Source organism: Diabrotica virgifera, chromosome 9 (genome assembly GCF_917563875.1).
Source record: "Diabrotica virgifera virgifera chromosome 9, PGI_DIABVI_V3a".
Taxonomy (NCBI): Eukaryota; Metazoa; Arthropoda; class Insecta; order Coleoptera; family Chrysomelidae; genus Diabrotica; species Diabrotica virgifera.
The window spans coordinates 135,361,594-135,373,927 of NC_065451.1; positions in this window are offsets into that span (position 1 = coordinate 135,361,594).

The following is a 12,334-nucleotide window of genomic DNA, read 5'->3' on the forward strand; positions in this document are numbered from 1 at the left end:
AATAAGGGTTGTAACGCCACGGAGTAAGTATGTAAGCACACTACATTTATACTGTCCAGAAACCGTCACGACACTACTTGTAGCGTTTGTTGTGAGCATGCTCGTCATTTGTAGCGTTCCATGCCCGTAATTTGGAAACCGATATTGGAACGGTTATCCAATGGCAATTCTGTGACGAATATGTTAAATTTTACCGGTACACTCAAGTTGGTTGTTGGTTGTTAACCTCTCACCTGAACACATTAACCTTGTGCAATTTCCGAGCAAGGCTGACATACATCCACATGTGATAATATATAATCTTAAGACATCGACTTAAGGTCGATTATTATATAGCTTATAATGTAGCAATAATGTTATTTAGAGGTTTTTACACCTTTTGAAGTGGCTAGTTTCAACTACTTGTACACTGGACGTTTACACTGATGATGGTCATTTTGACCGAAAACGTTTTGTACTTCCACTCCCTTGTGGATAAATTTTAAGAATTTTAATAAATTAATATACCTACTGTTATATTTCTATTTGATATGAAAATTAAATTTTGATAATTATAAACAAAATTCACTTTAATATAAAATATTTTTAATTTTCTCAACCTCGGGCATATAAATTTAGAACAACCTGTATACAACAAATTGTTATATTTAATTTTAAGAAGTGATTAGAATAAGCGTACGAAACTCGGAACAATGTGCTTAGATAAACAAAGTGAATGACGCGTACCATTATCGTTCTTCTCGGAAGGTCGATCATTAGCCTATGCTAAATAAAACTCAGTGAAATAGATGATAGTTCATTATCTTTTTTCGCGGAAGGTTTCGATCATTAGCCTATGCTAAATAAGACTCATTTGAAAGAGAGAATAGGTCATTAAAATTTGTAAATAGTTAGAAAGTATTTTAGAATGGGAATTAAATATTTTCTTTTGAAATCCATTAAGCATATTTAGAAAGATTAAAAATTGGTTTTGAGGAATATTACGAATGAGAGTTGGTGGTGGAAGATTGATTTGTGAATCTGGAAGGGATATTTAGAAAGTAGGGGAATGGATGAGAAAGTGAGATCAGAATGTTTTGAGCTGTCGAGAAGTGAAGTCGAGTAGTAGACGGTAGTGTACGGAGAGTGAGAAAGCCGGTAGTTCCGTGAGTGTGGAGTATCTATCGTGGAACGAGAAGTAGGCCAGGTCGAGAGTAAAAGAACCTCCTTGAGCCAAGAGTGTCCCGGTAGCTGATAGCAGTTTCGAAAAAGGTAGAACACAGCATCACGACAAAAGCAGGAACGAGAGCTATTCGAGCTAGTTTTTCAAAGGAGAACATTACTGGAAGCCAGGACGAGGTTTGATCGCAGCCAAGGATAGCAGGAAACGGGTCTTGTGTGAGGACATTTTCAGTTCACCAGGAAAAGGTCAGTCTCATTTGTTTGGACATGAATGTATGGGTTTTTCGTATTAAATTCCACATAAAAAATTGAATAACATAATCAATAATATCAGAAAAGCTTCATCAAAGTTAAATAGAGTTGTTCCTAATAACTCCTAATAGTTAAATGTTAATAAAAACTTTCAATTGAAAACCAAAAGGAAATAAGATTCCCATTTGTAAATGTTATGTTTAAGAATAATAAGAAATAGCAAATATTAAGCATTGATTGCCTTTTAAATAAAATAAAAAAATATTTTGATTATAATTGTAACCCATATGTGTATTTTTTTTACTCTTTTCTTTTATATCCCGATTAGGAACCATTAAGAAATATTTGAAGCCACGAAAGGAAGTAATTAATTTATAATTCGCCCTGAGATTGAAAACATATTGATATGTGATCTGGTTAATTAATTAGATTAGTATTAATACATTGATTAAATTAAGTGACATATAAGAATATTATCTCATATCAATAATCAAGATCACAACAACTGTCGTCCAACGTGGAAAGCATTGTAAAGTATTTCTAGTGGCAAATTTGAAGGATAGAAAGAGTAAAGCCGGTATTTGAAAATTTATATGCCTGTGGTAAAAAGTGAGATACTTACATTTGATAACATAAAATTTTAGATCTCTTTAGGTACAAATTTTACATAACTGATTTAATATTTTATTTTTACGATATTTACATTTGATATATTTATTGACAATTTATAATATTTGGGTGAGAAAAAGTCGTCTTGGTAACATACTAGTAAAATTTCATATTTGGCGGGGACAGTACTTCTTGAAAACAAATGTCTGTGACAAGAAGCCAAAGCAAAGACAATAAAAAACAAAAAGAACATTCAGACCAAGAAGATATTTTAGACACGACAATCATGGCATCAGAACAGCAAGAATTATCAGGAATAGATAAACTATTACAACTGATGCAACTCCAGTCACAAAAACTGGATGACAATCAAAGAGAAACAAAACAAGCAATGGATGAAGCAAAAAGGACAATGGATAAAAATCAGGAAGAAACACAACAAAAAATGGATGAAACACAACAAAAATTGGATCAAAAAATTTGAAGCCCGAAACAAACTAGACATTGTAGCAATAGATATGTTAAGCGATCTAATTATGACCACTAAAAGGAACAAACATATTCTGGTAATGGTGGATGTGTTTTCAAAATACGTAAAATTATATAGTTGCCGCACCACAAAGGGGGAGGAAATATTAAGAAAAATCGACAATTTTATAGCCATAGTAGGAACACCAAAAAAGATCCTACTGGACAATGCAACGTATTTCCGAAATGATCGTTTCAAAGGACAACTTCGAGAACGAGGAATAGAGACAAATTTTGTCAGCATCAGGCATCCACAGAGTAATCCTTCGGAACGATTCATACAGGAAGTGACGAAATTTCTTCGCATTGCAACAGATGGTCAACATCGCCACTGGGACAGGAAAATGGCGGAAATAGAAAGGTATCTAAATACAATTCCGAGCACAGTAACAAAGGAGACCCCAGAATACATCATGAAGGGTGTACTGCCGATAAGGCCATGGGAAGACCAAGAGCCAAAAGAATATCAACAGGTGATTGAAACCGTACAGAGAAGATTACGGCGAAGCAACGAAAAATATATCCAAAGACAGGAACAAAATAGAAAAAGAAGACCAGTGACTTTCCAAAAGGGTGAAAAAGTACTCGTGAGGGCATTACGAGTATCAAATCTTCCTGGTGGCATTTGCGCAAAGTTGATGCCTGTTTTCGAAGGCCCGTACATCGTGAATAATGAAAATGGGATAAATAGTTATGAGTTGAGGCACAGGAACTCGGAAAAGATCCGAGGAATTTATAATATTCACGATGTATACAAATATCACGAATAAAAGACAGAATTACATGAAGTAGATAGTAAGTTAGGGTATAAGACATAGATTAAAGCAAGGAAATATACAGGGAGTTGGTTTTGCCTCGAGAAAATTTATTTAAAAATGCAGATAAATTTTATCGAATACAAGGCGGGGATTTGTTATATTTCTATTTGATATGAAAATTAAATTTTGATAATTATAAACAAAATTCACTTTAATATAAAATATTTTTAATTTTCTCAACCTCGGGCATATAAATTTAGAACAACCTGTATACAACAAATTGTTATATTTAATTTTAAGAAGTGATTAGAATAAGCGTACGAAACTCGGAACAATGTGCTTAGATAAACAAAGTGAATGACGCGTACCATTATCGTTCTTCTCGGAAGGTCGATCATTAGCCTATGCTAAATAAGACTCATTTGAAAGAGAGAATAGGTCATTAAAATTTGTAAATAGTTAGAAAGTATTTTAGAATGGGAATTAAATATTTTCTTTTGAAATCCATTAAGCATATTTAGAAAGATTAAAAATTGGTTTTGAGGAATATTACGAATGAGAGTTGGTGGTGGAAGATTGATTTGTGAATCTGGAAGGGATATTTAGAAAGTAGGGGAATGGATGAGAAAGTGAGATCAGAATGTTTTGAGCTGTCGAGAAGTGAAGTCGAGTAGTAGACGGTAGTGTACGGAGAGTGAGAAAGCCGATAGTTCCGTGAGTGTGGAGTATCTATCGTGGAACGAGAAGTAGGCCAGGTCGAGAGTAAAAGAACCTCCTTGAGCCAAGAGTGTCCCGGTAGCTGATAGCAGTTTCGAAAAAGGTAGAACACAGCATCACGACAAAAGCAGGAACGAGAGCTATTCGAGCTAGTTTTTCAAAGGAGAACATTACTGGAAGCCAGGACGAGGTTTGATCGCAGCCAAGGATAGCAGGAAACGGGTCTTGTGTGAGGACATTTTCAGTTCACCAGGAAAAGGTCAGTCTCATTTGTTTGGACATGAATGTATGGGTTTTTCGTATTAAATTCCACATAAAAAATTGAATAACATAATCAATAATATCAGAAAAGCTTCATCAAAGTTAAATAGAGTTGTTCCTAATAACTCCTAATAGTTAAATGTTAATAAAAACTTTCAATTGAAAACCAAAAGGAAATAAGATTCCCATTTGTAAATGTTATGTTTAAGAATAATAAGAAATAGCAAATATTAAGCATTGATTGCCTTTTAAATAAAATAAAAAAATATTTTGATTATAATTGTAACCCATATGTGTATTTTTTTTACTCTTTTCTTTTATATCCCGATTAGGAACCATTAAGAAATATTTGAAGCCACGAAAGGAAGTAATTAATTTATAATTCGCCCTGAGATTGAAAACATATTGATATGTGATCTGGTTAATTAATTAGATTAGTATTAATACATTGATTAAATTAAGTGACATATAAGAATATTATCTCATATCAATAATCAAGATCACAACACTACATACAACAGAAGTGTTTACTTCATTCTACGTTGTTTTAACGAAGGTATACAGCCAACTACAGGGTTTACCCCTTTTAAGTTTTGGAAATATAGTTATTGGTTTTATTTTCAAATTTATTTTAATTCTGAAATTTTAATCTGAAAATTTCTATTCTGATTTTATTTAAGATTAAAAAAGCTCCTTTAATTTTTTCCTCTAAAACATAATATACAAGGCTTTGTCGTTGGAGAAATTTTCATGTTTTGTTAATTTACTAATGCCCTATTCATTCAATGTAAAAATTTTCAATTGAAACCTTATTTTTGAAATAATTTTTGTAAATTAATAATTTTTTTCCTCTTACAAACTCAATCTAGTATAGTGGAATTTGGCATATTATTTACTACTTTTTTGTTTTTAAAATATTTATTTTTATTTTTGCAGCTTGGTTATGTTATATCTTTAATAGAAACCTTACGAAATAAGTAATTTCCTTAAACAACAAAATTTTACTGTTTTTGATGTAAAATGTGTCCACATTGTCCAATTATAATAAAAATTGTTGTCTGTGCAGTCCTGTTGTTTTTTCAATGAATTGAGCATTTTCTGTTCGATGGCACATTAAAAAATATTAAAAAAAAATTTTTATTTTAAACAAAAACATTTTTATTTTGAATTATAATAAAAAGTAAATACATAAACAAAGTTTAGAAGAACATATTACATGAAATATCTATGAATTATCTCCTCTCGACGGGCTTCACTAACATTATACCAACCATTATCTATAACTGGTCCTGGATTTTCATGTTCTGGCTCTTCATCTATTAAATCCTCATCATCAGGCATGTCGACTCTTCTTGCTCTCGTGCTATGTTGTGTACAATAATGAATTAATGATGCTATATGAACGTGCTATGTGAATGATTTCTGCTGCTTTATTGGGACTGTAATATAAGGTCCTTTGTCCATGTATACAACGAAACCTGTTTTTTAGTAGACCTATTGAATGTTCAATTTTTACTCTTAAAGCTGAAAGCCTGCTATTAAATCTTGAATGAGGAGAATTAGGTGGAGGAGCATTCACTGGAACCACTAACCAAGGTTCCAAAGGGTACCCACTATCTCCTATCAAGTAGTTACGTGAATTATTGTTTATATATTCTCTTTCCAATTCTTTTGTAACCCTAGACATCATCCAAATTGCAAAATCGTGAACTGATCCAGGAAAACGGGAACTTATAGCAAGAAATTTATTATTATGGTCACAGATGGCTTGAATATTAATGGCGTAAAAGTTTTTACGGTAATAAAATATTGGACTTGAATAAACTGGACGATGGGCAGGAGGTGATACTATTCGAATTAGGCTACCATCCACAATTCCCAAACAATTTTGAAAACAAGGAGCCAGTTCCCTAAAACCTCGTTTAATTATTTGCTTATCTTCTTGAGTTGAAGGGAATTTTATCCAGCGATTTGCCAATTATTGGTTAATGGCTCTGCACACTTCCTGCAAACATCTACTTACTATTGGTTGACTCCCAGCAAAACACCACCCTATACCTATTCCTCTCTGGTAGCTTCCTTGTCCAAAGAAATTCAGGACCAATAATATTCTCAAATGAACAGGAATTCTAGTATTTCTGAGGTGAGGAGTCAAATGAGGAGATAGCCAGTCAATTATGTTTTGGCATGTTTCTGTATCCAATCTAAATAGCTTAAAAAAAGCCTGTCTGGTATTTCAAATGGATTGCTCGCGTCTCTTAAATGTCGATATTTGACGTTATTAAGGGCTCTAAAAAAAATCATATGTTTCATAACATTTGTTATATTAGATTACACACACAAAATAATATTCTTTGCCGATTTTCATTATAATCTTCAATAAATAGATGTAAAAATCCATCAAACGCCATTTTCAAAGATTTTTAACAACAGGTTAGTTTTTAAAGGGTACTAGGCAAGCAGGTGTTTAAATTACAATTTTAACGCCTGTTTTATAACACACTTCCCATATTTTTTTAACGTATAAAATATTACAGAATGGGAAATATTGAATTATTTGAACTACTGTTAAAAACAACAGTTAAATAGATTACGTTAAACAATACGGAATAACCTTTCTATTTTAACGTACGTTATTTTTTAACGTCCTTTAAAATTTAACATATTCCTTACAGAATTACCACTTCTGTCTGATAATTGACAATCTCCGCAATCACGATTCACGCATTCTATTTGCAGGTTAGGCACGTGCACGTGATAACATAAATAAAGTATATAAATAATATATATTATAAATTATACACAAAATTATACTATTACATTACAAATTATACTCAAAATATCTAAAACATAGTGACTTAGTCAAAATTAATATATCGTATTAAAGTATTATTGTATTCTCAAATCAGAAATTGTATTAATGAACTAACTGTCACTTATTTCAATTTCAGAATACGTTAATGTATCGGGAACTTCCCAACCAAACAATGGTGACCGTATGTGGACCAGCGACGAATCCAAGATACTCATCGACCTTTATGCTAACTATAAAGAAAAGGTGTACGTTTGAAATAAAAAAATTCAAAATGCTATGAACGAAAATAGCCAGTGACTTAATCAGCATGGGTGTAAGTGGAAGTTCTAACAATTGCCTCAATAGATGGCGGGTCCTAAAAAGAGGGTACAAAAAATATAAGGACAACGAAAACCACACAGAAAGAGGTAGAAGGTTTTTTGAGTACGAAAAAGAAATGGACAAGGTGTTCCAGTCGAGAAGGAATGTAAATCCAGAACAGGTGCTGGAAGTGGACACCCACCAAGATTTGGACGCTGAAACTACACTTAACGAGACACAAAATATATCTATAGAAGAAATTCCACGAAACGGAAGCCAAACAACAGTCTTAAAGACCGTGACAGACACGCAAACTTTAAGATCGCGGACTTACTCGGCTCGCCGTCGGTGACACACGGCAGAGTTACTCATAACGCATTGCGATGTCGTCGAAAGAAGATGCTTTGTGCTATTTAGGAATGATACCGTATTATACTTTAAAAACTAATAAAAAAGACGAAATCGAAAAGTGTGGGTAACGCACTGGCTTATGAGAAGAGGGCGTTTATCACATGTGAATTTAGTAAGCGAGTTACGTGAAGATAAGGAAGATTTTCATAATTATTTCAGGATAATAACCCTAATAGGGAATACATATACTGAACAACGAAGACAATTTATAAAAAAATTAGAATAGACCTAGTTAAAAGTTATTTACAAATTAGGGCTGCATCCTCAGAAGGGGTGAGTGGATGAAGGGAGTAAGTAACAAAAGTAAGTTTTTTGAGAAAATTAACTCCAAAGTTTTATGGCTGGAACTTTTTTATTAATCGATTTTTTAAACCGAATTTTTTTATTCTCACAGGTAGGATATGTATAAATTTTATTGTAAAAACAAAAATCCCCCGATTTTTAAAAACTTATTTGAAAAATATATATTTGTCTTACCTCTTTTATCCAAAAACTTTTTTGTGTTAGAAATTATGTCTATGCCAAAATGAAGGGGGTATGTGGACTTACCTCCTTTATCTAGGATAAATATTTGCATTTTCTTTTGAATAAGCGCTATAATCAGGAAAAAAATAACATGGAAGTCAAGTAAACACTTATATTTTTGGTTTTATAAAGGAATGACAAACACTGAATTTCTAAGCAGTTTTTGAATCAGTCTCAGGATATTGTACCACCTTCTTAAAATTTTTGTTGCTCTATGATGGCTTCATAATACCACTTATCCCTTTCTGGAATAAAGCAAAGCTGTTCTTTTAGATTGTCTACCTTTTCTTTGCTTAAGGATCCAGTATTTTGGATATGTCTTGGAATGTTGAATTCTTCAGGTAGAAAGGATAGGAAATTTTTCTGCTTGAGGATACATACCATTTTGAAAGGTGTGTAGTAATCGTAAGACTCCTTGAAAAGGTATGATCCAAAGACATCTACGCGAATCCACTTGATTCCAGTTTTGAAATTAACCTTTTCATTAAGATCTTTTTTTTTTCTATTCATTAGTTTCATGGTTTTCATAATATTTTCCGTGTCTCTAAAGTGGTGTTGCATGTCTATCACCATATTTTTCTTGGTTGAAGAAACAATTACATCACGATATTCATCAAGGATGTAAATGTTTTGATGTTTCTTTAGTCGTTTCTCAATACGTCCAAATGCTCTATCCGAGTCTAAGTACGAGTGTCCTACCACTGGAAACTTGTGCTCAATCGTTTTGAAGATGCCTTTGCCCACAAGATACTGAAACAAACATACCATCAAAAAAATTTTATTTTGCCCGGCACACGAGTCCGTCCACAAAATTAGATGATCTTTTCCTTTGAAGGCTGGATGCACTTCGATTGTTCGTAGAAAACAACTAAAAATTTCCGAGCTACCTCTGGAAGCTTGATTTTCCGTCCATGTGCAGAAAACAGTTTTTTCCACATTTTTGGTTATTATGTGGATTCCTAAGTTGTAAAACCACATTTGTCTAAGATAAAAGGCTTTCGAGGTACTAAGCCTAGGTAGGGGCATAGTTTGCTGTAGATCCAATGTTACATACACAGTGTTCTCTGATTTGATAGCAAATTCTCTATCTGCTTTTTGAGATTCAAACGCTGATTTGTAATTTTCAGCGTGCTCTTCATTACTTTTGCCAGAATCGCATGTGCTACATGTATCGCTTTTGGGATAACCAAAAAAAAGATTAAATTCATTATTAAAAATGAATCGGTATGTAGCCTCTTTTATTTGAAATTTTTCATTTCTTCCGTCAGTTCGGCATTTGTCTAGGTAAAGTTTATGCATTCTAGGGATCGAAAGTTGCCGTGAAAGATATTTTTTGTGAATATTACAATGCCTGGAGTAGTGCGACTCTTCTGCTGGAAAACTGAAAAAATGCTCAATGACGTAAGCAGCAACTTCAGCAGGGGTCTTGTTAGGTCTGACTGCGTGTTTTCCCCTTCTGTCCGGTTCAGGAGCATTTTTCCCTGATTTTATTGAAGTTTGGATCAGGTCAACCTTTTTCAAGCTGATTGCAAACAAGGAAATGAAAGCCCGTTTGCATACGGTAGTTTGCCGGCCACTACAAGTTACATTGTATTGGTAGGTGGCAGCTTTATGCTTTAATGCTCCAGTTTTCTTTCTCATTGGTTCCCTTTTTTTAATGCTCTTAAAAAGAAGGCAGTTTTTTGCATTTACATCTAGTTTGTAGTAGGAAGAAAATATTGATTCCCTTTCTTCTACAGTTATTACAGTTATTGCCCGCTTTAGCGGGTTTTACTTGGCCTATTTTAGAAATGTAAGTCAGACCACTTTCTCTGCACTTGGCACGTTTTCGTGCTTTCCATTCTTCAATCTTTTTCTGTCTTTTTCTAGTTACTTTTACTTTGAGTGGAAATATTTTTTTCTTGGTTTTAGTGGGCAAATTAAGAGCCTCTTCATTTCCATTTTCAGGAAGAGCAACGATCTCATATGGAATATTTCCATTTACTTGTAGTTCAAAATTTATATTGCCATCATTCATAATCTCATTTTCAGTTTCTTCACTCACCACTTCCTTATTGATATTGCCTTCCTCACTTCCATCCTCATCTGATTCGATATCATCTTTCTCATTTTCATTAGGAACGTATTCATCTCTTGAGTCATCACTAAATAATGATGAAAGGCTTTCATCATCTGAATCAAGTTTTTCTCCGTAATCTAAAACAGAACATTAGCATAAGCCTAAATTTGCCTGGTTTAATTTCAGCTGTTAAGAAAAACAAAACATTAGTTATTAATCTGGTTGGCTGATTTAAGTCCCTATTGACAGTCAATGATTAACAGAAAATAATTCATGTTAAATAAGCTAACTACCACATTTGAAGGCAACAATCACGTGGGTCGGATAGTGTATTTGGATAAGACACTCGTCCAGAGTGAGACATCCGGGTTCTAATACCACCTTACCATTTCATTAGATTTTTTTAACTAGCCCATTGTTCAAATATGTATCTCTAATGTACTTACGTAGTTTTTTGTAAACTCCATGTTTGTTTTTATTGGATGATCTTGTACGTTCTGTACCTTGGTTCTTCAGTTCTAGTTCATCAGAATGATTCTGATAATTTGAGCTACAAGGTTGAATGGAGATACTAGAGCCATCCCGTAGGTTTTTATGTTCTTTGGCTATATTTGAATCTGAAAAAAATGATATCACTAATGTTGCCGTTTTATTATGATGTTGAATTTTAAATTTAGCGCTTAATGAAAATATGATTTTATTAATACTAATAGATTTTTATTGATTTACAAAATTCGGTGTCATTAAAAGCATTCTAGTAGGCTTACAGCCCAAATAAGCTTTTTGTAAACCACAGCATAGGACGTGCCGACGCTTTGGAAGTTACATAGGCCTAGACTTAGATTGTAGGCTAGACGTAATATAAAAGATTGACTTATCTTTAAATAAATGAAAATCAATCAATTAAAATTAATATTTTGCAAAATACTTGAAACTACTAAAGAATAATATTTACCTTTTATCTTGGTTTCATTATCACCAACTTCTTCTGTAATAGTGGATTCCTGTAATTGCTGTAAAGCCAAGTCTGCCAAAAATTTTCCCCTAGAACTAGTCATAATAAATCACTTTATAACTAATCAAATAAACTAAAACACTAACACAAGCAGTAGCGAGGGTTGCACTTGCACATAACCTAAAAACTTTAATTTGTTGTCATCTGATGTCAGCTGACGAATACATGAAGGAGGTATGTCACAATTTTTATTCTCTGTGGTATGGATGAAGGAGGTAAGTACTTTATCTTGTTACTTACCTCCTTCATTCACTAGATATTTAAAGTAGTATGGTCAATTACATCCTTCATACGCTGGCTATATCAGTTATTTTAAATCATAGAAGGCTGGGGATAAGTGGAAAATTTAATTTATCACTTACCACCTTCATCCATGCGGATAACTCATTTTTTTTAAAAAATGTCACTTACTCCCTTCATCCACTCACCCCTTCAATGACTTTCTCATATTCGATACGCTGTTATGAAATACTCTGGAATGCCTACACAAAACCGACCTAATCCACCACCAGGCAATAAAGCATTGCAAATACTGGAAGAAAAGAAAAACCAGATTGCACACATTGCAAATGTTGGTTATGCATGGATTCTATCGTAAGCCTGCTGCGAGAAGTAGAAGTGTATTCAACAAAAAACTTAGAAACTGTCCTCGTGATTAAATTTTGTATTTTCTGTGTACATAATTTTGCTGAAATCTTTATGTTTTTAGTAGAGTTTTATTATTGTTTTGATCAGGTTTTGTTAAATAGAAGAATAATTTGATTTTTTGTAAATGTGATAAGCTGTCAAAATTTTGATGTGAAGTAGGCATATCACTTGTTTTTGATCTATTTTAATCTAATACAAGGAAGGTATAAACAAACAAAATATTTTCATAAGTAGCCTATAAATAATTAGGTTTACTCAAAAACAAATAATTAAAA